Raw genomic sequence first — 26,114 nt, 5'->3', positions numbered from 1 at the left:
TATTCCATTGTATATATGGACCACATCTTCTTAATCCAGTCATCTGTTGAAGGGCATCTCGGCTCCTTCCACGATTTAGCTATTGTGGACAATGCTGCTATGAACATTAGGATGCATATGGCTCTTCTCTTCACTACGTCTGTATCTTTGGAGTAAATACCCAGTAGTGCAATGGCTGGATCATAGGGTAGCTCAATTTTTAACTTTTTCAGGGACCTCCACACTGTTTTCCAGAGTGGCTGTACCAACTTGCATTCCCACCAACAATGTAAGAGGGATCCCCTTTCTCCACATCCTCTCCAACAATTGTTGTTTCTTGCCTTGTCAATTTTTGCCATTCTAACTGGCGTTAGGTGGTATTTCAGTGTGGTTTTGATTTGAATTTCCCTGATGGCTAATGATTTTGAACATTTTTCATGTGTCTGTTAGCCATTTGTATGTCTTCATTGGAAAAGTGTCTGTTCATATCTTCTGCCCATTTTATGATTTGTTTATTTGTTTCTTGTGTATTGAGTTTGAGAAGTTCTTTGTAGATCTTGGATACCAGTCTTTTATCTGTAGTGTCATTTGCAAATATATTCTCCCATTCCTTGGGCTGCCTCTTAGTTTTTTTGACTGTTTCCTTCTGCCATAGTTTCCTATACCATTTTCCTATTAGGTTGGACATTTAGTTTACCGCTGTTACAAATATTGGTGGAATGAACATTTTTGTGCACAACGTTTCATCTTTGTTTAGAGGAACTTTAGAAAGTGTTTAGAGGACATAAGGTGGCCTTTGGAGGATGGAGTCCCAGAAGTAGAATTATTGGGTGAAAGGGTATGATTCTTTTTTTATTCTTCAGGATTTGGACAAATTTTATTATAAAACCATAAATCATCAGTTGAACCACTACAGAGGTGCCAGGTGGACTAAGGAGGGTGTGTGTGTTTGTGTGTGTGTGTGTGTGTGTGTGTTCATTCGTCTAAAAATTCCATTTGGTTCTCTGTATCTTCTGTTTTCTTGCTGAGACTTTGTTTTTTTATTCATTTCAACAGTGTTTGCCCTTCCTTGTTGGAGCATTTTTATAGTAGCCATTTAATGTCCTTGTCAGAAAATTCCAACATCTCTTATACACAGTAGAATATTACTCAGCCATCAAAAAATGAAATCTTGCCATTTGCAATGACATGGCTAGAACTAGAGGGTATTATGCTAAGTGAAATAAGTCAATCAGAGAAAGACAGTTATATGATTTCACTCATATGTGGAATTTAAGAAACAAAACAGGCGCATAGGGGAAGGGAGGGAAAAATAAAACAAGACAAAATCAGAGAGGGAGACAAACTGTAAGAGGCTCTTAATCATAGGAAACAAACTGAGGGTTACTGGAGGGGAGGGAGTGGGGGGCTGGAGTAACTGGGTGATGGGCATTAAGGAAGGCATGTAATGAGCACTGGGTGTTATACGCAACTGATGAATTACTGAGCTCCACCTTTGAAACTAATAATGCACTATATATTAATTTAATGAATTTAAATAAATTAAAGAAAATTCTGACATCTCTGTCATGTCGTAGTGGTATCTTTTTTTTTTTTTTTTTTGTATTTATTTGATGGAGAGAGACCGCGAGAGAGGGAACACAAGCAAGGGGAGTGTGAGAGGGAGAAGCAGGCTTCCTGCCGAGCAGGGAGCCCAATGCAGGGCTTGATCCCAGGATCCTGGGATCATGACCTGAGCCGAAGGCAGACACTTAAGGGCTGAGCCACCCAGGCGCCCCTTGTAGTGGTATCTTTACATATGTGTATTGAGATTTTCTTTATCATTTATATGCCAAGTAATTGGGGATTGTATTTCAGACATTTTAATAGTATCTTAGAAGATTATGTTTAAATTCTTCTGGGAATATAGATGTGGGGGGGCGGCAGGGGAGGGAATGTGAATATTTTTGTTTTAGGAGGCAGTTGACCCTGTTGGATTTGGGTTGCAAGTTCAGATCCACCTTCTATGGGTGGTGTTTTCGATGTTAGTTTTGTTTTCAAAGATTTTGTGTGGCTATTCCTATTTGTCTCATGTGTGTGCCACTCAGTGTCTATGGCTTGGTGTTCATCTATCCCGTAGCTGAGTTGTTAGAGTCTGTTTTATGCTCTCTGGGGTCAAATCCACGTTTGTATAGCTTAGGGATGAAGATAGGAGTTCATAAACAACTTTATGAGTTTGCTTCCCCAAGTACTTCTTTTTCTGCAATCTCTCCTATAATTTCTGATTCTATAGGTTTTTCCTTTCTGGTTCTTGGCCAAAAAACTGAGGTTTTATTTGCCCTTCTATGCTATGTTCTTCTCCCTGTTCCATTTGGGACAAAGTAATAGGGTACAGAGAATGAAAATCTCAAGCTTTTAGGCCCTGTTAAGCTGCTAGTGCTTTTGTCACCACCACTGCTATGATTGCTGAGGGGCTGGGATATAAGAGAGTGGAAGAAGGACAAAAACCAACAGGTGATTTTGCCTACTTTCTCTGAACTAGGTGACCCTTTCCCACTCCTTGAACCAGAACTAGAGAACTTTTCCTGGAGTGTCTCCATTTGCACTGATGTAACTTCCAGTTTGGGGCAGCATTGAATCTAGGCGAGGATCCTGGTGGATAAACTCATCTCTGGCTTAGTGGTACTTCGAATTCTGGTCTTCTTCTATAATTCACCTGTTGCTGTTTACTCCTCGAAATCCTCCAATAACTGCTCCATACATTCCAGCCAGGTTTGATAGTTGCAATCAGTGGAGAGGCAGGGAGGAAGGAGCTTGCTCTTTCTTACCTGGACCTGGAATGGGGGATGGGTTTTTTGTAAAGACGCTTGGTGTGTATTACCAGCTTGCTTTCCAAAATGACCGTTTCAAAATGACAGTTTACAATCCGTAGCAATATTAGTTGGTCTATTTCAGCGCACTTTCATGAGCATTGGAAGAAATTGTCAAAATAAAACAAGAATACTCCCATCTGTATTTAGTTGATAGGTGAACCACAGCAGCTTACTGTGTTAGTTTGTTTCCTTAATTGGTATTGAGGTTGAACTTCCAATTTTATATTTATTACCCAGATGTACTTTTTTTCTTCTCTTCATTTGTCGCTTCTGATCCATCATCTTTTAAATTGCTAAATTTAGACATAGAAATTTATTTTTATCAGAATCAGGTTTGGTCGTAACTAACGTGGTCCTCTCAGAATAATTCCAGGGCTGATTTGGGTGCTCCATATTGCCAGGGACCAAGGTTCCATTTATCTTGTTGCTCTGCTGTGCATGGCTTCCATTCCCAAGTTGCCCAGTATGGCTGCTGGAGCTCCAGCTGCCTCACTTTCATCCCTAGCAGCAACCTAGAAGAAAGAGTGAAGAAGAAAAGGGCAAAGGGCATTCATCATGAGCTTTTAAGGAGTTTTCCCAGAACCTGCCAGAACATTTTGCTTACATATTACTGGCCAGAACGGAGATACTTGACTGTACTTAGCTGCAAGGGTTGCTGAGAAATGTAGTCTTTTGGTTGGATAGCATTGGGTCCTGTTTAAAAACTTGGCATTCTGTCACTGAAGAAGTCAAGGAGAATGGATATCGGCAAGCAGAAGTGGCTGCCACAGTATTGGTTTTCTTGGAATTATAAGATAATATCTGTCATAAAACAAGCAAACAAACATAGAGGTCTAGAAAGTAAAAAATGGGATTCCCTTCTTCCCGCTCCCTGTGTCACTCAGATAGAAGCACTTAGCAGCTTGATGGATGCTCCTTCAGGAGCTTTGTGTGGACGAGTGCCTGTGTGGGGTCCTGCTGAACATGCCACCTCACCGTTGCCTTTCCTTCCGTAATAGAGAGATCACGTGCACGTCCCCGAGGGCGGTGTTCCGGCGTGGGGACGTGCTGCGGAGCGTGTGTGCGCGCCTCCTATCGGCAGACAGGTTGCCAGCCTGTTTCACACTTAACTGTGCTGCGCGGAGTGTTCTTGAACACGCGTCTTGGCATATTTTGTACAAATATTTTTCACTGTTGCTCTTTAAAACTATTAATACTAAGCCTTTTTTGGTTTGCAGATCTCTTCCCAGTTTGTTGTTTGCCTTAGATTTTGTTCTGTATATTTTTTAACCTACCACATTTTTAAGTGTTTGTTTAGTCAAATCTGTTGGTCCTTTTCTTTTTGTCTTCTGTCCCTTTAAACTAAGAAAGTAGCTGTGAGATGTTCACATCTTTTCCCTGCCATGCTTGTCTGTGACTTTATGTCATACTTTTAACTTGAATCGATGTAAAATGACTTCTGGTGGATGGTGTGAGGTAACACTCTGAATCAAGCTTTTTTCCTGTTTTTAATGCCTTTCCACTGAATTAAATAATTTTATTTCTGCCTTGTTAATGGCATGCTTCTCATTAAATGAAAACTGACCAGAAGCGAAAAAAATGAAGTGAGGGTCTTCACTTGATTCTGTTCTACAGGTAATTTTCCAACCATGGGATTTGAGGGTAAAATAAATGTGCCCCGTTTTTGATCATTGAAGCAGATACAGGACTGTCCTTCAGATGTGAGGTCAGCAGATCCAACTGCAAAGCAGATAATTAGAAACAAAGTTAGCTTGCAGACTGAACATTGTGGTGCAGTGGGCAGTCAGGCTGCCAGGAGCCCGCTGGGGAGAGGAGAAGCCTGTGTGGTCCTCCCCGTCCTCCCATCGCCCCTCCTCCTCGGGACAGGCCTGGGCGCCCTCTCCCCTCCCCCGCTGGGCATTTCTGATGAAAGACCACTGAGAAAGGTGGTGGTGAGAAGTAAGAAGAATTCCATTTAGAAAGTGTTGACAGAGTGCGTTCACCAGACGTCACACACCGTGCAGGATGATTTGTGTTGTTCCCGAGCTTAGAAGCAACTCTGTAGCGAACGCATTGCTGTCCCTGTTTCACCGAGGACAGACTGAACCTGGAGAGTCCGTGACCCACCCCAGGTGCCACAGCTGCCAGGTGCTGGAGCTTAGGTTTCGTCTGATTCCAAACCTCCAGTCGTGCTCACCTTCCTTCTTTTCCTTCCGTCTGTCCCATCCACCTCTTGTCCTTCTCTCCCTTTTTCTTTTCCTTTCATGAGTCACTTTAAAAACCGCATTTTTAATTATGAAAGTAACAGATTAATTATTGAATTTGGGAAATATAGCAAATATGAGGAGAAAATAACTCTCCCGGTTGACACCCTTGACCCCAGTGCATGTGACTGCCACTGTCCCCGCATGTTGTCAACACTGGGCATCAGCCTGAGAAATCTTCGCCTGCCCCCGGACAAGAGATGATGTTTGCGGGTCTTCATTTGCCTTTTGCTGCTTCATGTTTTACCCCTTTCTAGTTGCATGGGTGGTCATTTATGGTCCTTACCGGGTCACGTGCTCTGGCTGCCCTGCTATCCAAGTGTCACATATCATGCCTGGAGAGTCTTTGTCCTGACTTATAAATAGGTTCCTGACTGTCGGAATTCCTTTTTAAATCTGTTAACTTAAATTCTAATGAAAATCATTTCTTCTGGTTTACTCTTCTCCGATAGCATATGTCTTCATTTGCTCTCCACTATAAGGGAACCAGAGTTTTTTCCTTCTATTTTTTAAAAATTATAAAACATTTCATATATAAAAAATGAGTCTATTTGTATATGAAAGATGAATATAGGAAGTATATAAATCGTAATAGAGTGAACACCTGTGTACCCACTCCTAGCGTAAGAAGCAGAGCAGCGCACTCGTGAGCCTCTACTCACTGAATCCCTGTCCCCCAGCTCCACCAGGATAGCCACCATCCCAGGCTCTGCGTGGCGTGTTTGTTATTTCCTGAAGGTGGACGTTTTTATTCCTTTTTTTTTTTTTTTTTTTTAACATGGTAGATGGGAAAATTGAGCCTCAAAAGGTTAAAAGAGTTGCCCCGGGTCCGGCAGTAAAAATCACTGTGATGCTAGCAGCTAAATCTGGGGCTTCGCCTATGATTGTTATTTTTTCTTTCTCCCTGAAACACGATGCTACCTCTCCACTTTGATGCCGGTGTGTTTTCCTTGTCCCCCTCACCCGCCTCAATTTGACTGCACAGATTTCTGAAGAGTAAATTCAGGTTGTTTGGAAGTAGTGCTTTTATTACTGGGAGTTTCACGTTTGCCTACTTCGGATGTTATTAGAAAACGTACCTTGCCTCTCCAGAAGTACACTGGTGGTCTGTGGAATGTCTGTGTTGACCTCCCTAATTCGTTTCCATATCTGGAGTTGGCAGGGGTGGCATACACCTGATTCACGGGACATGAGCACTGCTTTTATACAATGTCATGCTTCCAAATAAATCACCGTGTCTCGGAAGATACTTCGCTAGCCTTTCAGAAAATCAAATGCTGGGGATTTTCCACTGGACCTAGTCCAGTTTTTGTTAATTTTTACAACTCCCATCAACATTCGGATCGCAGGTGTGCATTGCAGTTGGAGCCTGGTACATCAGACCTGTCTAGCAGTAGCGCCAGGTGCTGCTGTCCGCTCACAGTCGAGAGTCCAGCTTCCGAAGTGCGTCGCCCTCTTCAGGGTTTTGCTTTGGCGACACCTCAGAGTGAATGTAGATCGTGGCCACTAGACTTCTGGGTACTGGAGGCGTGGGAATCGTAGGGCTCTTCCATCCCGAAGGCTGCTGCGCAGTGTGGCACCCTGGTTACTCGTGAGTCTCTGGAGACACACATACCTTGCCTTCCCTCTTCTAGCTGTGTGAGCCTGGACAAGTGACCTCACCTCTCTGAGCTCTGGTTTCTCTGCTGTAAAACGGCGACATTAGTACACATACTCTGGAGCATCAGGAGTTTAAACAAGGTATAGAATGGGCATAAATGAGATGGTTTATGTGCAGCCCACATCTCAGAGGCTGGCACACAGAATGCACTAGTAACTGTAGCTGCCAATGGGATCGCCAGTGTCCCCACCGTCACCATTTTGTAGAGGAAGACATGGAGGCCCTGATCTTATGGCCACTCAGAGGCTGAGCTGGGACAGGAACCCCGGTCTCTGAACCCCCCATGTGCAAGGCTCTTTCCACCCCACCACCTGCCTTCCTCCACACATCTCTCCGTCATTTACTTGTCACCTTCTCTGGCTCTCAGCAGTGCTGTTTCTTGCCTCCTCTCTTGAGCCGGCAGATCCTAACAACAGATGGTGCTGTTTTGAATTAAAACAATTTAACTCAAGATCCATCAACTGCCAACATCAAACACCCTTAAAAGAAGGAAAGAAACTCATTATCAAGAGTATTTAAGCAAAGTAGGTATTTAATCTATCTTAATCATTTGCATTCTTGAGAAGAAGAAAGTCAGTGGCAGCTGCCACCATAGGCCAGACCCCATGAATGTGCTTGCACATGATGGCTTCAGACAGAATTTTCCCCCTTTCTTCTTTGCCACACAGTACTAATTTGGACTTCGGTCCTAAGTTTTGAAGCCACACTGAATATTTAAAAATTGTAAAACATAATCTTTTTTTTGGTCCGCAAATTCTGTGGCAGCACATTTTTCGGTAGCAGGGGTTAGCTCTCAAGTACAGCTTTGTCCGACGCATGTGAGCCCTGGAGGCCGGCTGACTGGTGTGGGCTGTGCAGCAGGCCTGGACAGGAGGCTCGGGGTGCACCCTGTGGACACTGCGCTCTGGGGTAGGACAGTCACTTCTGCACAGTGCCCAGTTCCCCAAGGTAAACGCACAGTGATGCCGCCCCATGCATTCCAAACCTTATTCTTTCCAAAGCTTGGAGTCCACAGAATGGCTCCTTGCGGCCAGATCACAGAGCTGATGGTGAAAGACAGTGCGTGCGAGAGCCATGAAGACGTGCACACGCTATAGTAGCGTCCATGCCCCTTGGCCCCTCTTGAGCCTGGGCTCCTCGTCTGTGCCGGCCTTGGGCTCCCCACTGCCTTGTGCTTCCTGCAGGCAGCTCATCCCTTTCACCCCTGCCGCCACTGGGTTAGGCCTGACGGGTGCACGCGAGCTGTTGGCTGCCCTCTTTCAACCTGCCATTGTTCTTTTGTTCTCTCCTTCTCTGCCCTTCTTCTTGTACATTTATTTGCTCGCTTCTGGTCCTCCCTTTTATTCTTTGCTGCCCATGGTTTGGTCTTACCGCTGATGCAGGCAGGGCAGCCCCATGGCCCTGCTCCGCGGACAGATGGTGAGCTGCAGCCCCGGTGTCCTGACCCTTGGCTCTTAGATCAAGGCTGCTGGCCCCTTCCCTCACCCTATGCAGCACGAGCGGAAAGGCTCAGGTGAGCGTCTGTCGTCTCCGAACTTAGCCAGCCGGGGAGCGTAAACGTGGCGCGCAGGCTGCTGGGGAAGTGCCGAAGCTGGAGCGGGGGTGTGAGTGTGCTGGGGAGTGCACGTGCAGCACGCGCGGCGGGAAGAAGCAGTCCGCTGGGTGAGTGTAACACTTTGTCCCTTTTAACACTTCTTGGGACCCTCGTGTCCTGGATCCAGATTTAAGCCTTGTCGGGCCCCAAGGTCTGGGTGTCCTGAAGCGCTGCCGTCCGTTCCAGTCAGGGCAGGGCTGAAAGTAAACATGCTGCCTTGCTGTTTGTTCGCCACATCCCACTTTTGTCCAACGTATGGATTTCAGACCCTATTTATAGCTTTCTCGTGACATTTGCGTGGGCAGGCTGCCGTCAGGTGACACCTTCTCCGAGTGTGGGACCGCCTGGGCTCGGCCAGCCCCGTCTGTTGGCCCCACCCCTCCTCGTCCGCCGTGATAGACTCGCGCTTGATAAACGGCTCTTCTTGAGTAAGCCGCCACGCAGCCTCTTACCTAGTTTGGTTTAAACCACGCTCCCATTGGGAAATAAAGCAAAAAGGTGACGGCACTTGCTTTTTCATCTTTTAATAATTCATTTCCTCGCCGCAGGGAAGAGAATGAGGCTCTGGTGGCTTGAAAGGCCCAGGTTTGTTTAGTGTCGATTGGCCCATGTGTGGGGACTGGCACTGAGCACGACAAGATGAAGTCTCACAAGTAATCAGTTTGTATCTGACAACGTTTTAAAAAGCGATGTGTAAGTGGTTGATACTGGTATGGTAGGATGAGTGAAATTTATCATATCATAGAGTGTATGTGAGGGGGAATATATGTTGTCTATTTTCTGTTTAGCACAATGTCCTAGTTTTTATTGATACTTTCCCTCCTACTGGGGTCTTATGAAACAGAACAAGAAAAAACATGGAATCATGAAATTTCAGAGCTGGAGAGGCTGAAGAGGACATAGAGGTCGCTCTTTTAAAAGGGAGGGATTGGGGCACCTGGGTGGCTCAGTTGGTTGAGCGTCTGCCTTCGGGTCAGGTCATGATCTCCGGGTCTTGGGATCGAGCCCCACGTCTGTCGGGCTCTCTGCTCACTGGGGAGTCTGCTTCTCTCTCTCTCTCTCAAATAAATAAAATCTTAAAAAAATAAAATAAAAGGGAGGGAGCTGTAGTCACAGAGGTGAAGGGTGTCCCCCTGAAAGCTCCTGGAGGCAGGAGCCAGTCTTGTGTGTCTTTGTCTCCCCAGGCCCCACCCTGGCATGGCATGTGGTGACTGCTTGGGGAATGATTCTTGTGCAAGGGAACACGCACCTCCTGGCTCCTCTTCCTCATCTGATGCTCCCCACATGGGCTCCCTTGAAGCAGGGCTCTCCCTCCTAAAGTGTATGCAGTGTGGCCTTTGACTTCAGGCAGCCCGAACGTGAACTCAGCTCCCTGTACAGCTGTGAGAGCCTGTCTCATTTTCTTCCATTGGTATGGTGGCACAAAGCCAGTATGAAGACTGCTCTGTGCCACCTGATAACGACAATGGCCAATATTTATTGAGTACTTGCCACGTGCCAGGCACTGTGCTAGGTGCTGTGTGCGAATTAGCACCTTTGACCCCCAGCAGCCCTGCAGTGTGTGTACAATGATTATTGTTCTCTTTGTAGAGGTGAGAAGACTGGGGGCCAAGAGCTTACGTTCTACAACTAGGTGGTGGGGAACTGGCCCCAGAGCCATACCCTTCACCTGCCCCAGAGCTCTCCCGGCTCTCAGCAAAGCGCCTGACACAGTGCACACACTCGGTAAACGGCAGGTGTGATGATAAAGTTAAAACATTTGTACATCAAACCTAATCATTCTCGTCATGTTCTTACTTTGCTTTCAAGCTTGGAAAGTTCTTCCCCATCTAGAAATCATTAACCATTTATTCCATGGGGAGTTACTTTGTTCTGTGGCATTCCTTGCAATTTAGAAATCCAAGCTGAAAGCACAGGGACCAAAAGAATACCACTTAGTTAGATTTGAAACCATTGTTAAACCTGGTTGACTTCCATGTTCTTGGTCTGGGCCTGCTGTGGCCTTGTTGGCTTTCCCTGCTTCTGCAGTTGGTTCTCGACCAGCAGTCAGAGTCCTTTAGCAAGGAAGGTCAGGTGACATTACTACTCTGCCTAACACCGTACAGTTGCTCCCATCTCACCCAGTGTAGGAGCCTGTGTGCTTGCAGCGCTGTCAGCACCAGCCATGATCGGGCCTGCCACCCCACCTCACTGCTGCTCCTTTCCCCTTTGTTCTCCCTGCTCCAGCTGCAGCCTCCTTGCTGATTCTAAACCATGCAAGGTATGCTCCCATCTCACCTCAGGGCCTCAGAGCCGGCCGTTCTTCCTCCAGATATCCCGGTATCCATATCCTCATTCTCAGATGTTTGCTCCACAGTTATCCTCTCAAGCGCCATATGTACCATTTGCAGCACCTCCCCCAAGGCCCCTACCGGGCACATTTTAAACACGAACACGTTTCATCTTCTGACATACATATATTTTAGGTATGTAGAAAAAGAGCTGCTTGTTTGCCTAGCTTCCTCTGCTAGGAGGTGTTCTTTGTGTATTTCATGGATGTTTCCCAAGTGCTTAGACAATGCCTGGCACATTTTAGGGAGTGGCCCATAGTAGTTGTTGAATGAAGGAATGAATGACTGAATGAAAGAAACGGATGAAAGGATGAAAGTGTAGCCTTGGTGAAGCCACTTTTCTCTTTGCGCCTTTGTTTTTTTCTTTTAAATCAAACAGCAGCTTGTGCTGGATGAACCGGCATATTCTCCCAACTGTAACTGCTACTGATTCTTTGCATTTTACTTGTGTTGATGTGGCCCTGGTCGGTCCTCACCCCGCCCAGGGCGCTGTGTTTGTGGGGCCGGCAGGATTTAGCTGGCGTTGAGGAGGCAGGTGGCAGGTCTTTGCCGGCTCTAGAAATCTGCATTCTCATCTCATTTCCGGTAAGGGAACATGCTCTGTGTCAGCCAAAGCCAATTCATAGGAAACACGCCGCTTCTGCCTGGACCGCAACTGCTGGGGGTGGGGGTGGCGCCGGCGCCCTGCCTCTTCTGCCTTTTTTCATTTCGTGATGTTCCCCAGAGACTCTTTGCCAGGCCGTTCTCACCTCCCCACACCGGTGCGGCAGCTCCAGCTTGTTCTCGGTGCCACCAAAGCCAGCCCGAGCCCGTGGTTGCCGTCGATGTGTTTGCATATTACACAGCCATCTGTTCTCCGTGCCAGCCAAGCCTGAGATTTTGAAATAGGAATTACCAACTACTCCGTGGATTTCAGTTGCTTGCTGTTTGTTTTGTATGCCAATAACTAGTCTTTCAACTGCTAGAGCCACTGTTTTAAAAGCCTAGCTTACTTGTGTTTCGTGCAGGCGCCTTGGGCTGAATGAGATGGTATCTAGGTACCTAACTGAACCGTGAACTGTCATTCCAGTAGGTGACACTGAATCAAAAAGTCATTTCAGACGTTTACCGATCTATGGTAACCCTATATATAGTGAGCCTATAAATTAGGATTGCGCTTACTTCGAATTGCTTATGTGCATTGTAACTGGAGCTGACCGTTCTCCATGGTAAGTGGAGTACTATGTGAGTATGACGGTGAGGGGCGTGCTTATTACCTAGCAGTCTGTTATTACTACCAGCCTTTGTTGAGTGCTGAACGTGTTCCTGGCACTGGGATGAAACATTTCACACACGCTTTCTTCTTTTGCTTTCTTTAACATGCCAGGTTCCCTTGCCTCTGCTTTTTCACATGCTCTTCCTTCTGCTGGAAATGTCCTTCTGGCGTAGGCTTTTAGCACCTGTGCCTTTCCTTTGAGGCATTTTTCGCAAAGGTCATTCACTTGTAGTTTAGAGGGTTATCTGTTTCAAGTCTGTCTATGCTGCCAGGCTGTAAGCTCCACGAGGTTATCCCTGGCCCCTGGCTCTGGAGCTGCAAATAGAATGGGTACTGTTTCTGCAGTGCTTGACGTGCTTGAGTTCTCGCCAACAGCCCCGTGAAGCGGATGCGTGTTATCCGTGTTCTACAGACGAACAGACTGGGGTAAAGGGGTAAAAGCGCTGGCCCAGCAGCATCCAGGCGGTCAGTGGCAGAGCCAGGATTCAACCTCACATCGTTTCTGTGTGTTCTGTCTCAGTCAGCAGGGGATGCTGGCACTGGGGACGTAGTAGTAATTACTGGTACAGTTAAGACACAGTAACGCAGAAACTGAAAGACCTGTGTTCTGAGTGCACCCAAATGCTTAGGAAAATGAACCGGTCTTACTTATTAAATGTTAGCCAGACAGTGTTTTTGTTCTGCAGCTTTTTTCAGATGTTTCCAAAATATCTCTTTTTCTGCTTAAAACAATCCAGCACGTGAATGTAATTTTGTCTTTTCTTTCTCCCTTTTGAGGAGTCTGCAGGTCTTTCAGAGCCATCACTGAGGACTTTGGCTCACACTGGATTGGACTGGGAGGGTGGGCCACACAGCCCCAACCTAGGGCCCACGTTGGAGCTTGCTTTATTGCCTCTCTGTCTGGGCCCGGGGATAAACTGAAGCTTTGGCCTGGTTATTGCCCACACACGAAGAGAAGGCTTCTGCCCCCGCCCCCACTCAGCCTTTTTCGGGAACCAGCACGGACACCTGTTCCCCTTTGAAGGGGCTCCAGTGGTCTGGGTGTCGCAGAGCTTCCCCTAGTGAGGTTTGGCCATGATCTTAACACTTCTCTTAAGCTTTTTATTTTGAAACTACTTCCAGCTTTCAGAAAAGTGACAAGAATAGTACATTGAACTCTGTACTCTTTACCTAGATGCACCACACGTGCTCCACAGTTGGCGTTGTACGTATTAGCAGTTTTCTAAATTTGCCAAAGCATTGGAGGGAGAATAGGCTGCATCCTGACCCTTTATTCTTGAGGACTAAGGCTGCCTCATCCACGGCCCATAGTACAGTTCTCAGACACGCTCTTTTGAAAGGTCACTGTTCCATCCTTGTTACCCTTAACACATTCTTTTTTTGAACAGCTGGTTGGAGTCTACTTTATGGATGTACCATGACCAGTTCTCCATAGAGGGAATTTAGGTGGTTACCGGCTTATTCTGGTTTATTATTACAAACAGTGCTACACCAAATACCCTGGTACATAGGTATAGGCCTGGATATATGGTAAGTTTTTAGAGGAAGGATTGCTGGCCCAGGAGCTGCTGCATTTACCATTCTGGCAGATACTGTGACCTTGCCTTCAGAGTAGTTGTACCAGTGTACCTTCCCCACCAGCGGAGACCAAGTGCCTTGTGCTATCGCTACTTTCTAGGTCTTCACTCATCCTGTGGACAATCAAAAGCACATAACCAAGTGCCAGAGGACGTGTGTGGAATGAGAAGTGTCGAAAGGAGCACGCCTTATGTGGAATGAATTTTGGCAAACTGAACTGGAGAGGTCCAGGCTTAGGACCCACCATGGCAGCCATTGTGTAGAAACGAGCCAGAGACATGCTCACTCACCTGCACGTGCCTGAAGGAAGTGAGGCAGGGTGGGTGCGACACATAGCTGTCAGGAGCAGAGGCCCCCCTCCCTGAGGTCTGTGCTGTGGAGGTGTGCGGGACAGGCTGTGGTGGCGTCTCCTCTGCCAGTAGATTCCTTGGTTGCCTCAAAGATGTGTTGTACCATTCAGGTCTTGGCTCAGGTGGTACCTTCTCAGAGAGGCCGCCCTTGACCACCCCGTAGAATGTCGCTACCCTCTCATGGCTACCCCACCCCCAGCCTCTCCCCCCTGCATTTTTCTCCATCCTTATTATTATGACTTACATCACTGCATGTGTTCCTTATTCCTTTTATTATCTTTCCCATCCCCCTCTGGAATGTACTCTGCACAAGGGTGGGAGTTTCTGCTTTGTTCATTGCTTTGTTTCCAATATTGTACTCAGAGCAGTGCCAGGCATATTAGATTCACAGTATATATTTATTATTACTTATTAGTATCATTCATTATTGAGAAAATGAAATTCTCTTTGGCGAGGCAGTGCAACGTAGTAATGAAACTTACAGTCTGGGCTCATTTGGCTCTGAGATCAGCTCTGTGACTGGGCAGGTGACTTCACTTCTCTAAGTTTCTCTCCTTAAGGGTGATGCGGGGTTCATTTCACCTTTACTGTGTTGTGAGGATTAAGTGCCTGGCATACGGGGGACACTTAAAGGCTGTTCTTACTGTTTTTTGAAGTTATTTAGGCTCAGAGTCTTAATTCGTCTTTTCTGTTTACACATTTTCATTTGAGGTGTGTATGTCTGTGCACGTGTGTGCGTGTGCTCTGGTGGATTTATTAAGCTGTGAACGAACTAGGCTGCTTTCACAGGTCGTTTTAAGAGCTGAGGTCTCAGTACCAGCAGTCCCCACTTTTTACAAGTGACAATTTGATGGTTTATAATAAACACATACATGTTAACATCCTCCTCCCTTGGGCCTCTTTCTCACTGACCTGTGTTCATAGCCAGACAGGAGAAGGGTGCTGGCCACAGTCAACGCCTCGGTAGGTACTCCACCTGAATCCACCGCGTGTGGAAGGAGGAACCAGCCATCCCTAAGGTAACTAGTACATGAAAGTGAGGAGACAAGGAGGGGGTGCAGCTAAGTGTCTTTACAGTAACATGGCCAGAACCCAAGCTGTCATTTGGAGATTCAGTGCTCTTCCTGTGCTCATTTTTAGCCATGTTTTGGACCTGGAAGCGAGGTGTACCTTGTGGTTCTTCTGCAGACATCTCTAGAGAACATTTCTCAAGTTGCACCTTTGGACAGAGCACTGTGGTGGCATCAAAGCTAAGGGCAGGCTTTGTCGGGAAACCAGTTCTTGGGGGAGTGAGAACTGGAGTTTGTTTTTTTGTTCTAATCAGAATAGATGACTTTAGTGACCTTGAGTCCTTGAGTCTGATACGTTTTGATGAATTTATCACCTTGATTTGTCCATGTATACTTTTAAACCCGCATTCCCTTTCTCCCTGGTATCTACTAAAGGTAATCACTTGTTTTCTGTTTCAGATCTGTTTATATTTATGAGAGCTAATGATATGTTATGCCTTTGGGGAAGAAGGGAAAACTACCTCCTGATTCTTGAGCTAGGGAGGGGCCGAGCAGGAAGTCACATTCTTTATTCCCATATATTTAATAAAGATTGCGGTGGCACTCATGGTTCCACATCTGTTCATACAGGGCTGTGCACTGGCGCTGTGTTGCTGCTTCTGAGATTGGCACTGTTATATTATTAATAGTGCTGATCACACATGCCTTGCATTTAATATAGAACATAAGAGCCTCACCTAGCATGAATGAAAAATCTCAGATTGAAAGTGTAGATGCTATAAAATTTTTAAAGAATGAAATGTGTTATGGCTGAACTTTTGAAATAAAAATAGTGTATTTTTAATCGCCAAGTTATGAATGTCCTTGGTTTCTTGAGGGGGGAGGGGGGGTTGGTGGGGAAGGAAGAAGTGTCTTCCTCTTGCTTTTTTGCCAAACAGGATCCAGAGACTTAAGCAGAACACTAAGAATCTAAGTTCCACTGACAAAAATGAAGAGGAAATAGGAAGGAGCTTAGGAAGGCTGCCGTTCCATTATTAACTCATCTGGTTATACCAGTGATGGCAGAGCTCTCAGAACAGTTGGGGATTTATATACACAAATGTATGTGCTGAAATACCACGCTCTGATGACATTCGACGGAGGGTAACCTTTGATGATGAATTTTTTTGCCCTTTTTAGGGGAGTGGAAGGGGAGGTGGGTGGTACTTCATAAGACTCTAAATTTACCAAAGTTTTTCAAATTTAAATTTTCTTAGAAAAAATGTCAAATGATTGTAGATCCAAAAATGCCTTTGTTGGCATTTTAATGGTGCTTTTTGAGCCCTGTGTGGTGCGCAAGTGAAAAGGAAAGCGATTTCTTTTCTTGGTAATATGGTATTGAATCTGAAGCCCTGGACCAAACAATGTCCTGGGAGTCTTCATGATTTATATATTGTATGTGATCTTTTCTTAAACATTGTTAACCTGTGCCCTTTACAGACAATGCTGGGTCAGAAAATGTCAGGGGAACTTTGGATTGCTTTCCTAAGCGTGTGAAGAAAATTATTGTCCTCAAAATCCAGAGGCTATGACGGGCATTCTTAATCGAGTGACATGTTTAGAGAGACACACACCATGCAGGAGACTGCTTTTGGCTGGTGGGAATGAACAATATTTGAGTGATAGTCTACTTCTAGTCCAGACCGGTTGTGAGGAAGAAAATGTGTTCTTGTTGCTACCTGTCAGGCTGCTGGAAACGCCTATTCCATTTGTTGGAAAGGCGAATTCTCAAAGCAGGAAGCCTTTTGAAATGCTTATTCACACTCAGACAATTTATCATGGACTAGAAAGAAGGCTCAGCAGTGGGGTGCAATGCTAGTCTGTGCCCTGGAGGAAAGTGGCCTCTCCACAGAGCTTGGGGGACAGGGGGCAAGAGAGGCCAGGGGGAGGCTGGGTGGAAGAGGGCCATCTCCTAGAGCGAGAGGAAGCCAGAGAACCGATTGCAGTGATGGGGGGCGGTGCCCCTCCCGGGTGAGCTCTGCCTCCCGAGACTGATCAGTTCCTCAAGTAGTTGAGATCTGCAGCGGATGACTTGTGCGGTACCAAATGTTATTTGCATAGGTGAAAATGAAAAAGTATCTTCTTGTTCATCTTATCATTTAGGTCATTAAAAAAAAGGATTTAAGTGAAAATGAGAAGAGAGACAGTTCCTTGGCAGAGCCAGAAGCGGCGTAACTATTTTCAACCCCTGTGTTTTGAAACAACATTGGTTACTTCGGTTCAGCTCTTTCCGAAAGTAGGAAAAAATCAAATGTGTGGGCTTGATAGGTGGTTTTGCCAAATTTACAGTCCAAAGTTGAATTCAGAGTGCCACATCATATCTTTTCAAAAAGTTTACTTTCTTGGTAAACACTGAAGGAGAACATATAAAAAGGAGCCTAAAAACCATGGTTTTCTTTCATGAGGCATAGATGGACGTCTCTAGAATCTGTCATTGTTTTCTGTGTTTTCAGGGTGGCTTGCTGTTCTTGATCTGGATTTGAAGCCAGGGGTGGGTGGTCCAGGCTCCAGGCAGTCGTTCGTGGCCGGTGCGCAGGCCACTTGGGCACACAGCCACAGCTTAGCGCCTCGCCCACCGCGTTCACGTTCTGATGGCAGCGCTCACCAGTGGGAAATGCTTTCCACACCTCATTATTTCTACAACCTGAGTGAATTTGCAAATTAATTGATGTGTGGGAGGGATGGCATCTGCTATTGTAAAAACCTTTAACTGTCGCAGTAAAACTTGTAATAAAATTAAGTGTTACTATAGGAAACTAATAGTCCTCAGGCAATGACACACATTTTGTAGTGTGGAGGGGCTCACATTTTCAGGACCTGCTTAACTTGGAGACTCTTATTTTTTTTTCCAGTATAACTTTTATGTTCATCAAAGGAATACAAAAAGACGAATAAGTAATCCTATAAGATTGATAACAAAAGCCTTAGCCCGACTGTTCCACATGCCAATCCTGGTGGGGAACTCCTTTCAACTCTTGTAGCTCTTTGGTTGCTTGCCGACATTGTTCTGAATAAGTTGCTTAGACTGCTATTTTTGACATTATCTATCCACCCCACTATGGAAGATAATGATTTAACTCTCATATCCCACCTTCTCTCCATCAGTTTGCTTTAACTGATATTCAGGTTTTATATTATTGTGACTCTGAAGTGCTCCCAGCTGAGCCATGTAGTGTACTAGGATTGTCGTTCCTTTTTGTGAGGGCTTGGGGTAGGGTGCTGTCTTGCCATTCAGAGTGTAGATTTGTCCCCCGGTTTGCAGCTGTCCTTGAGCCCTGAGCCTCTCTAGGTCAGCCTCTCCAGAGAGTACCTCTACCCCTTCTGATGGGAGCAGCCATTTGGGTGTTTGGAAGAGACTCAACCAATCCACCTGCTTTTATTCCCACCCCCCATGGACCCTCCACTGCACTGGGTACCTCCACTTGCTCGGCCTTTGGGGTTTCTGCAGTCCAATTCAGCTTGTTCTTTACTGACTTCTTCGACTCTCCTGCCACCCCCTCCCCGTGCAGGGTGAGTTTTCAGCGCCCTTCTCTCCACTGAGGTAGTGCAGGCCCATTTGCTTCTTGTCTTCTGAAACGGGGTCGGCCTCTCTTTCTGCTCCTGTCGCCTCCCTGCTTGCTTTGTCCTTGTGGGCCAACACGCCATGTTTATTCCTTTGCTGTCATTTCAGTGGTTTGGGGAGGGGGTGAGGGTGAACGTGACTTTATTCTACTACGTTCAACATGAAGACCTCTGGCTCCTGTTTTATTTTGTTTTATCTTATTATTTTTTTAAGATTTTATTTATTTGTCAGAGAGAGAGAGAGCACAAGCAGGGGAAGCAGCAGGCAGAGGGAGAAGCAGGCTCCCCGCTGAGCAGGGAGCCCGATGTGGGACTCGATCCCAGGACTCTGGGATCATGACCTGAGCCGACGGCAGACGCTTAACTGACTGAACCACCCAGGTGCCCTAGCTTCTGTTTTAGACACATTTTTGCTTTACTTTTATAACGTCTTAACTTTGTATTTTAAAAACTACATTTTGATGTAATGGGCTTGTATTTTCCTTGAAGGTCTCCTTTTCATGGTATGATTCTAAGAAATTTGTGCAGACATTTGCATGTTGCTGGTTTGAAATAGAGTAATGTGTCTCTCGATCCCTCGTACGCTTTCTAAGAAGATCCATCTGATGCTAATATTTCATTATGTAGCAGAAAGGAGAGAGGATAAAATGCTGAGTTCTTGAGAAGAAAAGACTGACCTTTTTTCCCTCTTTTACGTACAAGCTGTCTTTGAAACCTCTTTCTCAATGGAGCTCTCTTATTATTATGGCTGTTAGCAGTTAGCTTTTCTGGAGTGTATGGTTGAGGGCAGGAGGACCTGGTGGGAGATGGCAGTGTTAAAAGCTGAACTTTTCAAAGAAGCAGCCACTCCGTTAGAATTAGAGCCATTACCCTTGTGCTGGGACAGGGGAGAGCCCAGCAGCTGGGGCTCTGGTGAGGGAGTGCAGTGGTGCCCTCCTGGCAGGAAGGAGGGTGGCCCTGGAGCCAGTGCAGACGCCCTACTTCTGGGAGCAGTGGTGAGTGGCTGGCCAGACACTCGCCAGCCTTGTGTCGCTTGAACAGATGCACAGTGTTACAGATTGAATGTTTGTGTCCCCTTAAAATTCCTACGTTGAAGTCCTAACCCGGTGTGATTGTATCAGGAGGTGGGGGTCTTTGGGAGGCGATTAGGTTAGCTGAGGTCTTGAGGGTAAATCTCCCATAATGATTAGTATCCTTGTAAGAAGAGGAAGAGAGACCAGCGCTCTCTCTCCGTGGGCCTGCAAAGAACAGGTCGTGTGGGCACACGGCGAGGTGGCGGCCATGGGCAAGCGAGCAAGAGAGCCCTTACCAAGAATCTGTTGGCACCTGGATCTTGGACTTCCCGAAGTGTGAGAGAGAAATGTTTGTTGATTAAGGTGCGTGGACTGGGCAGTATTTTGTTCTAGCAACCTGGGCTGAGGAGGGCAGACAGGTAAAGCCTTTTCACATCTCTTCCTGTCCTTGAAAACTAGGACCTAAGCCACGATTTAAGTATTCTGCCTTGAGGGGATGCTTGCATTTTCTGTGTGGGAAATGCTGCCTGTTGGAATCCACCTCTCTTGACCTCTGTGTCACCTTCAGCAGCAGTTCACACAGGGTCGCCTGTATACCTTGATCTAACTTTTGGACCAACCCTCCCATCTTTTCTTTTTTCTTTTTTCTTTTCTTTTCTTTTTTTTTTTTTTTTTTGGTCTTTTGCAAGGCTAATGCAAAACGCAGCTCACAAGCCTATTTCATACCTTATTAAAACATCATTTCCCCTGCCTTGTTCCCAGATTTCTGTGCTTAATCATAGAAAGGCAGCTTGTTCAAATATACATTATTCTTGTTTGGAAAACTCTGTTGGCTTGTCTTCCTTCCCACAGCCCTCCATGTTTTGTAACCCTGTTCTTATTAAATATCATAATTTGCTCATTGGAGAGTTATTTGTAAACTTAATTAACTCTCTGTCAGTGTTTGAGTTAATTTTCTCCCTTTAATTTCTGCCTCCCTGGTCATGGTTTTCCATACTCCGGCCTGTGTCTGTTAAAGACTTGGTAAATAGTTTTGAAATGCCAGTTGGTGATAGATGGGCCTCTTTAACATTTCTTTGATTTATGTGCAGTGCTGTGGAAAAAGGCAAAGAAAGCAAATTATATGGCGAAAAATGTTGCCAATCTTCACTTTTTTTACTCTTAGTTTTAAAAAGTACACTTATCAATCAAACCTGATGGATTTCCTTTCTTATAAAGATTGAAAATTTAACTATTCGAAGACTCCTGCGGTGCATGGTCTGTATTTGCTTAATCAGGTGTAGCTGATCGCTGGAGTAGGGCATCAGAATTCTAGAGCTCTCTCAGTGTCTACTGTTCTGTCCCTGTGCTACTCTTCCCACCGCTCGGCAACGATATATGCATGAAACAGCCCGATTTCCCATAGGAGTTGCAAAGATGGGGGCCTCCCGAATGTCGGAAGCATACTGCCTCCATGTCGCAACCCTGAGTCCGTGTGGTGGGCTGCCCAGGGCCGCGTCCTTACGTCAGCCAGCTGTGGCCTGCCTGAGGTTTCCCTCTAGCTTATTCTTGCTGGGCCCCAGGTAGAGAAGACTTCTTGAATCAATCCGTGAGTCCCAAGTATTTCTGAGATTGTACTAGGATTGTAAGACACGTACAAGAGTGTGTCTTCATGCTGCCCGCCTTGCTTCCGACACTGCTGATTCCAGGGTTCCTCTGCAGAGATTCTGATCCAGCACATTTGAGGCGGATCTGTGTCTGTGCTTGTGTCTTTGGCAAGCACGCTACAGATGATTCTGATGCAGATGATCCCCGGCTGTGCTTTGAAAAATGACTTGAAGCTGTAGTGCCCTTTGATTGTACCACTCCCTGCTTACAACCTTCAGCGACACCCTTCCCCCAAGAGTCCACCAAATAAAGTCCACAGAAAATGTAAAAAATTCATACCGTTTGGGAGTAATATGGATTTTTAATTTGTTCAGGTAGGGCGTATGGGTCTGGCTGTGCACAGTGCCTGCAATGCCTGCAGGCATTGTCTGAGTGCTTTCTTATTTATTCAGCAAGCATTTATTTACAACTCCGTGCCAGGCACTGTTCTAGGTGTTGGAGCTTTAGTAGTGACTAAGATAGCCACGGTCTCTGTCCTAATGGAGCTTATGACATTCTGGTGTGGGATGGGGTAGGGGTGGTGGTGAGGTTGGGGAGATATATACTAAACAAAGAAACAATATGTATAAAATACCTAGTCGGGTTTACTAGTATGATTAAGGTAAAACGCCATGGTGTGCGAGAGAGTTCCTGGAGGCTCCTGTCGTTTAGGGGGCCAGAGAAGGCTCTCTGAGAAGGTGAAGTGCCAGTTGAGACCTGCATGAGAAGTCAGGCATGCAAAGATCAGGGAAAAGAGTATAAAGAGTGTCCCAGGTAGAGGGGACAGCTAGCGAAAGGGGCCCTAAGACAGGAGTGAGCTTGGGTGTTCTCTGAAAGGAAACTGGCCAGAGTGACGGGCAGGGGGTAGGGGCAGTGAGCTGGGGTGGAGCTGTGGAATTCCGGTGAGGCGGGAAGTCACGCTCTGCGCCCTGTGCCTCTGTAGACTGGCCGTGGCCACTTGGATCAGAGTTGGGTGCCTACGTCAAAGGCTGCCAGCAGTTTATGAAATACAGGCTGGCATGGGCACTATGCCCAGTACTCCACACTCCGCTGCATGGCATGGGCTCCCAGCTCCTGTTCCAGAGCTCTTGGGATCTGAATGTATTTTGGATTTTAGAATGTTTTGGATTACTGAAAGGCAGTATGGTTCATATACCACATATTACATTAATTTCTCCTGCAGGGTCTGGGGCAGCACCCTGTAATCAAATATTGTGTAGCAAATTGTTAGACTATTCACGCTAAGTGAGATAAATTAAGATTTAAATAGACTCACATCAGTTCATATCATTTTTTGCTGTCATAGGGGTTTTGGTGCCTACGTTGGTGAGAAAGCTTTTGACTTGAAGAACTTCCTGTACGTTTTTATATTGTGGAGAAGAATGATGCTCTGTACTGGCAGATTCTTGTCTCATCCTCTTTTTCTCCTGTGTGAGACACCAGCAGGCGCTGAGTGCGTGAAAAGGTGTGCACACACGGGTTTGCACGTGGGTTTGCACACTCATGGAGCAGCAGGCTCAGGCCTGCCCGTGGGCAAGGGCAAGTGGAGTGGTGGTCTGCAGTTAGAGTTGGAAGCGGCAGGCAGCGGCCAGGGGCTCAGAAGGCACGAGCTGTAGGGGGAGAACGGCTGGGGACTGTCAGAGCTCTTCCTGCTGTCCAGGAGGCCTGGCTGTGGACACAGCTCTGGTCTCCTCCACTTCTCATGGAGCCACACAGCAACCTTTATGAATTGAGTAGCTCTGCTTGTTGCTGCCTGAAAAGGCCAAGCTGGGGAATAGGGGAGGCAGGAGAACCCCATCAACTTCCCCTCTTTGTGGAGACCTTGTGCAGGAGTCAGAATCCAAATTCCTACCATACTTTGACATTGAGTTCAGATCTCTTCACATGCTAATTATGTATTCATTTGTTTAAAAAACACTTATTGAGAACACATGAAATTCTGGAGAGGGCAAATGGTGTTGTAGTGACAGAGCAGGGACCCGATCCTGACCCTGTGTCTTACTAGTTCTTGATGACAGTTCCTGCTCTCTTGAGGCTTACAGTGGAGAAAAAGAGTAAAGATAGATAGATACACGCGCAAAAATACTGTACTGTGTAGCAATCAGCCCTATAAAAGGTGTTTCGGGAAGGCTTCTGGACTGGCTCGACCAAGCTTCAACTCTTCTCAGCTCCCCGCATGCCAGGTCCTTAAGGGAAAGGCGGCCAGTTCACTTGCGTGTTGTGGATGAAAACAAAGCCCTGGGCTGTGGCGTCAGCTGCCTGTTCTTGGGCTCCCACCCCTGGTCCCCAGAAGGCTCCTTCCCACACCTGAGATCTTCTGGGTGGATGTGGTTGGTGATAGAACTGTTGTTAATATTCCTCCTTGGACATTCCCAGCCGGTGCTGCTGATCCCCAGTTTGGTTGCTTGCTTTGTTCTTCGCAGCAGAATTCCGCAAGTTTGAGTACAGCTTCAAACGTTACGGGAGTGAGGAACTTGCACATCAGAGTAGGGGCTCCAGCCTTATGGTCCAGCCATCCCTGTACACTCCCCTTCCCCAGATCCATCTGGAAATAGGCCTGTTTTTCGCTGGTCCAGCTCCTCTAAGGTTTTGTTTTGTTTTGTTTTTGGGGTTTTTTTTTTTTTTTTTGGTCAGAGTAATGCCTTTCAGTCATTGGCTCAATCACCCTTGATACTCAGTCTAATTGTTAATGGCCCAGCAATCTCAGCCTGTTAATAATATTCACAATTAACGTTTATTGTGTATTTGTGCCAGTCATTTTGCTCAACACTTTCATGTATTTAACCCTCACTAACTGAACGTGGTTTTGCTCAGTGAAACCCCAGATTGCTTCTAGAGTAATCAAGTAGTATCGAGGAGCATCATTATCCCCGGTAATAAAGAGAAAGAACAGAAGCTCCGAAAGTTGAATAACTCACCCCCAGCCACACACTTAAGTGCAGGGCCTGTGATTTACATCCAGACAGTTGACTACATACCTGCATTCTTCATTAGATTAACAATAGTAGAAATCATGCCTCGGCCTCACATCGGTCAGTAGAAAATTCACTCTGACCTGTTCTTCATTGTAAACCAAAAACATATCCACTGTTCGTAGGTATGATTTAGGGTTTTCTAAGTTCCAAACACACACAAAAAATCATAGCCCTATATTTATCACAGGAAAATCCTGCCTCTTAGGCTGACATCTGCTTTGCCTTTTCTGATACTTCTCATACTTTCAAGTACTCATAGACAGTTGCAGCCAGAATTTAAACCAACAAAAAACCTTCAACAGTCCTATAAAGAAGGAAACAAGTCCCAGGAGTCTGGAGAAGAGACTTTGATCTTCCAGTGCTGAGTACTCTGTGGGTTGTGTAAGAAATACTCTGTAACTTGATTGTTGGCTGCATTAGGTTGAGCCAACTTTCCGGGCATTTGGGTTGTATGTAGATTAAAAAGAAGAATTTCCTCAGCAGATTAGAAGGAGCTTTCCAGAAACCCTCTGGGTTGCTTTGCATTTAGAGTGCTTACTGTGTTTTCACAGGCCTCATAACAGTTGTCCTGGATGGTATTGAGTTTTACTCAGAGTTGGCCGAGAGGCACCATCAGTGTGATGGGTTCTCCTCGACGGTCCAAGAACTGAGTTGGGCTTCCTTCTCAACACAGCTGCTCATTCAGAACAGCCTATAGGGTGCGTTTCCCCCCTTTTTTCCGTTACACTTATCAGTTTATTACCTGACGGTTGGGGTGACAGTATTTGATGAAAAGATGATGATTCTACTCCGTTTTGTGAACATTCAGTCATTCTGGCATTGTTGGAGGAGGCGAATTTCCGGGTGTAGTCACATCTGATCATCATAAGAACAGCTCTGTCTTCGCTGGGCCCTGTGCTTAAGGCTTTCGCATCTATCCTGTCTCATTCCTACACCTGTTCTTCAACTCTTCCACTCCTGTTTGTTTCACTTTGACGTCATAGTTCTAGATCTTAGAGTCCATGATCACATGGCTCCCTATTTCCTTTCTCCTTCCAAGTTTTCTCTGCACTTTCTCTGCACTACCTTTCCCTCTTCTCTACCTCTTCCTCCTTCATATCCCAGGTAAGCCAGGGTTGGAGGGAAGTCTGACCAGATCCCTCCCTGGCTGACAGCAGAGGAAGCTGATGGGGGCTGCATGTGACAGTAAGGAAAATGGTGCTGGGAGCAGAAATGGGCACTTAGTGACATTGGCAGATGTTAGAGTTAAGCTCCAGCTAAACCTGAGCTGACTGGAAGGCACATAAGAGTCATTTTTACTGCCCAGAAGAGAGGTTGATAATAATCTAATCATAATTTTATATTTATCAAATTGGCCATTTGAAAAAATCATCTTTACTGGTTTTTTGACTGAAATCTATGCAGTGATAACTGGGCAGGTGACAGATACTCAGCATTCTAGATTTGTGATCTACAAGTGTCTGGTGGCTTTCATTTTATTCATTTCTCAGTTGAAATCATCCCCCTTTTTTGGAGGGTATACCCAGGGATGTATGTGTTATATGGGAATATTCAGTTCTTCCCCCATGCCTCCCCATGAATGCTTTGGGAAGAAGAACAAAGAAGGTATTTGGTATGTCCGTAAACATTCCATGCCCAGTAGGCCCTTACCTGCACTCGGTTTCGACTAATACCACAGAGAGTCTTTCCCCCACCCCCTCAGTAACTGCCTCCGTTGGAGACTTTTGGTGACTAGGGAAATGTTTGCACTTCATAAGTATATTTAAATTTCACCAGCGTTGATTTTTATATTAGGAAGTCAAGTTCAGAACTGCATTTTCTTAAGAGAAATATTTATAACATCATAGAATTTCAATGTTAGAAGGGGCCTTAGATATAATCCTAGCCTCCTTTTTTAGACTTTGGTTCTAGGCCTTATGTGTGCATTTAGAGACTAGTATTCAGCATTTCTGGTGGAAGCATAAAGATAATTCCGGGATGTGTCATTCTTCCCTGCTACTTCTGTCTTTAGTCATAACAGAGTCAAGCACACATTCTGTTTTTGTTGAG

At 45.9% G+C, this 26,114-nt stretch overlaps 1 protein-coding gene across 2 annotated transcripts in view; it reads left to right on the top strand.

Annotated features, from left to right (window-relative positions):
- The window catches only part of MED27 (mediator complex subunit 27), a 197,084-nt gene that overhangs the window by 31,215 nt on the left and 139,755 nt on the right, over nucleotides 1-26,114 (top strand). The gene's annotated exons all lie outside the window — the stretch shown is intronic.

This window comes from Ursus maritimus, unplaced genomic scaffold (genome assembly GCF_017311325.1).
Source record: "Ursus maritimus isolate PB19 unplaced genomic scaffold, ASM1731132v1 scaffold_17, whole genome shotgun sequence".
NCBI lineage: Eukaryota > Metazoa > Chordata > Mammalia > Carnivora > Ursidae > Ursus > Ursus maritimus.
Note: the sequence above shows the minus strand (reverse complement) of the source record. Positions and strands in the feature narration are given on the sequence as shown.